This window comes from Chrysochloris asiatica, unplaced genomic scaffold, assembly GCF_000296735.1.
Source record: "Chrysochloris asiatica unplaced genomic scaffold, ChrAsi1.0 scaffold00354, whole genome shotgun sequence".
In the NCBI taxonomy this organism is placed as follows: Eukaryota; Metazoa; Chordata; class Mammalia; order Afrosoricida; family Chrysochloridae; genus Chrysochloris; species Chrysochloris asiatica.
In genome coordinates this window covers 89,701-95,625 of record NW_006408872.1, presented here as the reverse complement: position 1 = coordinate 95,625, position 5,925 = coordinate 89,701, and the positions used below count along the sequence as shown (strand labels likewise).

Here is a 5,925-nt window from a genome sequence, read left to right as displayed (position 1 = left end):
TCTTGTGGATATGCTTTCTCTTCTTATCCACTGGACACTTCACCTTCCTCTCCAGTCCTCCATGGCTATGTCACTGACTCTGGGCCCAAGAGTCCCCAGGTCTTGCCACACTGCTGGTCAACCAGGTCTCCACCTGGGTTCACAGGAGTCTATTGACTATTATAGGGCTTAGATCGCAGTCTCATAGCTGTTTTTCCCTCACTTCCCCTTGTCGGTGGCAAATGTGGTCACCCATCGGAGCGTGTATTCCCATTGAGTCTTAATCTTGGAAGGGGGTTTACTCTGACAGTACCATGGACTACCAGAAGAACAAGCAAATGTGTGTTGGAAGAAGTACAAGCAGAATGCTCCTTAGAAGCCAAGATGGCGAAACTTCACATCTTATACTTCAGACATATTATCAAAAGGGCTTATTCCTTGGAGAAGGACATTATGTTTTGTAAAGTGGAGGCTCAGAGAAAAGGAGGAAGACCTGCAACTAAATGGATTGACACCATGACAGTCGCAGTGGGCTCAGGGTGAACAACAATTGTGAGGGTTGCACAGGACCAGGCAGTCTTTTGGCCTGTTGTGCATAGGGTTGCCATGAGTTGGAAATGACTCGATGGCATCAAACAACAACAATGAGACAAACCAAACAATTATTTAAAGAAATACTGTAAAGCCAGCACACAATATATGGTATCAAATTAAAAAAAAAAAAAAAAGAATACAAAGAAGGAGAATATTTATTAAAACAGACCAAGAAAAGATACAGATAATATTAAAAGACAAACATATTTAAATGACAGTAAATATACTGCTTATTTTAATGAAGGTTAAAAAAATATAATCATGATGACAAGGAAATGACCCAAATCAGATTTATAGACAAGAAAATTATAATTTCTGAAATAAAATTATGGAATGAGACTAAATCACATTAAATAAACTCAAGAATGCATCAATTAAATTGAAGGCATGGTAAGAGAAACTATACAAAGAGAGAAGAGAGTGAAAAAAAGGAAAGAACCTAAGTAACCTATGTAGTAGTCAGTCCTAGAAGTGGCAGAAATACTGGAAGGGTGAAAGGATAAAGTAGATACTTGAACTAATTATAGACATAATACAACATAGGAAGATGCCAAAATGTGATAAAAACAATAAACCCCCAAAACCAATAAGCTCAATTAGGTCCAAGCAAACCACCCACAAATTGCTTAAAATCTGTAAAAAAAAATTTAAGCACAGCCAAATAATAATAATAATAATAAAGACAAATGACAGAGAGATAATATATAAGAATTACAGGAGACTTTTCTGCAAAAGTAATGCAAGTCAGAAGATACGGAAGCTACATCCAGAATAATGAAAGGAAAATCAAAAGCTATAAACCTTTAGCCCTTTGGTGAGTAAAGGTACATATAAATCTTTTGTACATTTTACATCTCTGGAGGTTTATTGGGAGGTCTTAGTACCACTTTCAGGAGCTCTGGTGGCACAAAACGATAAACACTACTAACTACAAGGTCGGCAGTTCAAACCCACCGGCCACTTCAGAAACCCTATACAGGACCACTATGAGCGAGAATTGACTCAATAGCAGTGCGTTTGGTATTTGAATAAGTCCTGTTGTGGCACACAGGATAAGCTGCTCTCAGAAACTCTGGCTATGAATCAGAACCGAATCGATGGCACACAACAACAACCACTTTAATAGGTGCTGGCATAGGGGTGGGGCTTACATAACTGGGTAAAACACACTGCAATATTGAGAGCCATTCATATGAGGGAATGCATCCTGAAAGATTGATTTTTGTAAAACTTTTGTGTCTATGGTATTCTATGCAGTAAGGTAACACTTGAAAGTTTGCTGTATGTTATTTGCTGTATGTTATTGGGAAGGACTCCTGGTGTGATGCTGTAGGATAAACATCAAACATTTTAAGGCAATGAGTTGCTGGGCTTGAGACTATGACTCAAGATCATAGTCTCAGGGGGCACTATGATCAATTGGTATACTAGCCCACAAAGACAATGTTCTATATCCTACTTTGGTGAGTAGTGGCTGGGATCTAAAAAGCTCAAGAGCAGCTATCTAAAGTGCAGTTATTGGTCTCTCCATATGTGGAAGAAAGAAGAGTAATGAAAATGCTTGGAATCAATTAGTCCAAGGGATTAATGGACCATGTGGAGACTTTAGTCTCTACAATCTTAAGACCAGGCACCACTACCAACTGCTCTGAAAAGAATCACATTGGAAGGTCCCAGATAAAGTGGGGGAGGGAGGGAAATGTAAAACAAAATCAAAATTGCAAAAAAAAAAGAGACCAGGCTTACTGGTAAAAAAGAGACTAGAAGAACATGAGACTATGGTCCTTGGCATCCTTCAGGTCTGGAAAGGAACTCACCCTCGTGATCCAATTTTCAGCTAAGCAGTAAGCAGACAGATATATAGAGGAGGACAACAGTACTAGTAAAATGCTGACCATGGAGTGGTTAATCATTCAAAATCAAAAGAGCAACAGTTGCCTAAGAACAAAGTTAAGAAAGGTTAGGAAGGAGGGTGGAATGGAAACAAGAATCACACAGAGGAAGTAGGATTAACTTCTGTTGCATGGAGGAAACGGCAATCACTGAGATGAAACACAGTGTATGGTTTGTTGAATTTTAAACGGATAATCTTGTCTATAAAACCTCACACAATAAAAAGTGTTTTTTTAAAATCCATCATACATAGGAAAACATTATCAACATTCAATGATTCACATGCTTTCAATTAGTAAAACAAAACATGATATCACCAAAAAATTGCAAACATAAAATCATTTGGTCATAAAAAGGTTCATTTTATACCTAGGAAAATTTTTTTCACAAGGGAAGACTTCTAGTTCTGACCAAGGTGGAGTAACACCACTCATCACTAGTCTTCCTTCTTACAACTAAAAATCCTAGGTATAATACAACAATTAAACTGAGGTAGAAGCTAAAAGGTGGGAGGAAAAAAGCAGACTACCTAGGGGGTCTCAGGACTTGAGAAGTAACATGAAAGTGAGCTCCCTAGGCTTTCCTTTTGCCTTACATGTACCCCACACAAAGCACTGAAAGATCCTGCACCTTACAACCAACAAGTGTTGTTGTTGTTAAGTGCTGTGGAGTTGATTTCAACTCATATCGACCCTATACAGGGTTTCTGGAGACTATAAATCTTTGTGGGAACAGAAAGCTTCATATTTCTCCCCCTGAGTGGCTGGTGGGCTTGAACCACCAATCTTGTGGTTTTAAGTCCAGTGCTTATCCTACAAAGCCACCATGCTCCCACCAAAAGGCACAGACAAAAACAAAGAAACAGAGTCTCTTTCTTATAGTCAAAGGGCAGCCTAGCAAAACAAAAGAATCTTTTTGATAATATCCATCCTATTTCAGCCAAATACCTAAGGATAAATTTGTCTCCCCTGTCTGCAATATCAATCAGCAGGAGTGACTAAGGATCTGGACTTCTAGGGCTGTGTAAGCAAGGCTGAACAGGGAGTCGGAATTCCAGTCCAGCATGACACCAATAAATAGTCCAAGACTTTGCCCACTCCCCAAACTCACCCAATAGGAAGAAGTTACACTATTTTTAAAAAATTCCACCGCTAGTCTGTTGTTTGTCATATTATGGTGATTTGTGTTTCGAGGTAATGTTGGAAGCTATGCCATCAGTATTTTAAAAACCAGCAGGGTCACCATAGTGGACAGGTAGACTAAGATTGAGAAGAAGGAGAGGCGAACCACTCCTGAAATGCTAGCCAATAAAAATCTTATGAATAACTATAAGTCCCTCAGGTTAGAAGGCACTCAAAATATGACTGGGGAAGAGACACCTCCTCAATGTAGAGTCGACCTTATTGATATGGATGAGTAAAGTTTTGAAACTTTTATTTATTGATGGGGCACAACTCAAAATGAGAAACAGCTGCAATTATCCAATAATGATCAGAAAATAGAATGTAAAAATATGAATCTAGGATAATTGGAACTCACTAAAAATGAAATGGAATGCTTAAAGATCAATATCCTAGGCATGAGTAACTGAAATGGACAGGTAGGTATTGATTATTCTGAAATGAACATTCATATGATTTACTAAGCAGGAAGTGACAATTTGAAGAGGAATGATACCACATACATTGTTAAAAAAATAAAGAAATAAATCAGAATCTTGAACTACAATCTATTAGTGACCGGATTATATCCATACACCTACAAGGAAGACCAGTTAAGAATGGCTATTATTCGACTTTATATACCAACCACTAAAGTCAATGATGATGGTGTTAAAGAATTCTACAAATTTCCTCAGTCTACAATTGATCAAACATGCATTCAAGATGCAGGATACAACCCTTGTGCACACCTTTCCTAGTTTTAAACCATTCAGTATTCCGTTGTTCTGTTTGAGCAACTGCTTCTTGGTCTATGTACAGGTTCCTCATGAGCACAATTAGGTGTTCCAGGATACTCATTCTCCGCAATGCTATCCATATTTTGTCATTATCCATACAATCGAAAACCTTTACATAGTCAATAAAAGCACAGGTAATCATCTTTCTGGTATTCTCCGCTTTCACCCAAGATCTACTGGATATCAGCAATGATATTTCTCATTGCACATTCTCTTCTGAATCCAGTTTAAACCTCTAGAAGTTCTGTCAATGTATGGTTGCAGTTGTTTATGAATTTCTTTAGCAAAATTGCATTGGATATTAATTATATTGTCTGATAATTTTTGTATTCTATTGGGTCATCTCGCTTTGGAATGGGCACAAATATGGATCTCTTCCAGTCAGTTACAGCCAAGATCCATCTTAAGTCAGAAATAATATCCCTCATTTGTCGTCATCTTCTGAAACCAGCTTATTATACCTCTGGAAGTTCTCTGTCAATGACCTTCAGTGAAACTTTACTTACATGGGATATCAATAATATTGTCTAATGATTTGCACATTCCATTGGTCATCTCTCTTCAGAATGGACACAAATATAGATCTCTTCTAGTCAGTAGGCCATGTAGCTGTCTTCCAAAATACTTGGTATAGATGAGTGAGAGACTCCAGTGCCGCATCAGAGGAGTGGTTGTTGTTGTTGTTATGTGCCATGGAGTCGGTTCTGACTCACAACGACCCTGTACAGGGTTTCCGAGGCTGTAAATCTTTAAGGGAGCAGAAAGCCTCATCTTTTCCCCGTGGAACAGTTGGTAGTTTTGAACTACTGACCCTGAGGTTCACAGCCTGATTTGTAACCGCTACGCTACCAGAGCTCCTTAGAGGAGTGGTGGTAGATAACTATTATTCTTTGAAACGGAAGCCTAGAGAAGTTAAGTATTTTGTCTTAAGTTGCTTAACTAACTGTATTCGCAAAGCTAGTGAGAGGCAGACCCAGAATCAAACCCAAACCATCTGGCTGCAGAGTCCATTCTCTTCTCACTCTACATCATTCTGCACACAGAGTTCTGCATGACACAGCCCCATCTATTTCTCCCACCTTCCTCTTCTTCACTCTTTTCTCCTTTTTAATGCCCCAAAATACCAAGTTAAGGGTTATTTCCTGATATGTGCAGTTTGCTCTTCTTGCTTTTCTTGCCTGTGTTTTAGGCCAGCATAGAATATCTTCCATCTCCCATTTCACTATAATTTGTGGTTAATGTGTAATCCTTCTTAAGGATTCATATTTGTCTTCAATAAACCCAGGAATCTGATAATATGCAACATAATAGCACTTGCTCTTATAATGGTTGTTTGAGGGGGAAAAAAAAAACTGAAAATATTCCTGAATCTAGATGACAAGGAGGTAAAAAAAAGCAGTTACATTTTAAAAAGAAAAAAAATGAGAGAAAAAAAGACCAGATACATATGGCTCAATTTTCTTTCGCAAAAATTCCAAAAAGGAAAGCATTTATGGATC

The 5,925-nt window shown here is 38.2% G+C and overlaps 1 pseudogene; it reads left to right on the top strand.

The window, feature by feature from the left end:
- LOC102830570 overlaps positions 1-5,925 on the top strand; it is a 13,261-nt pseudogene that overhangs the window by 6,834 nt on the left and 502 nt on the right.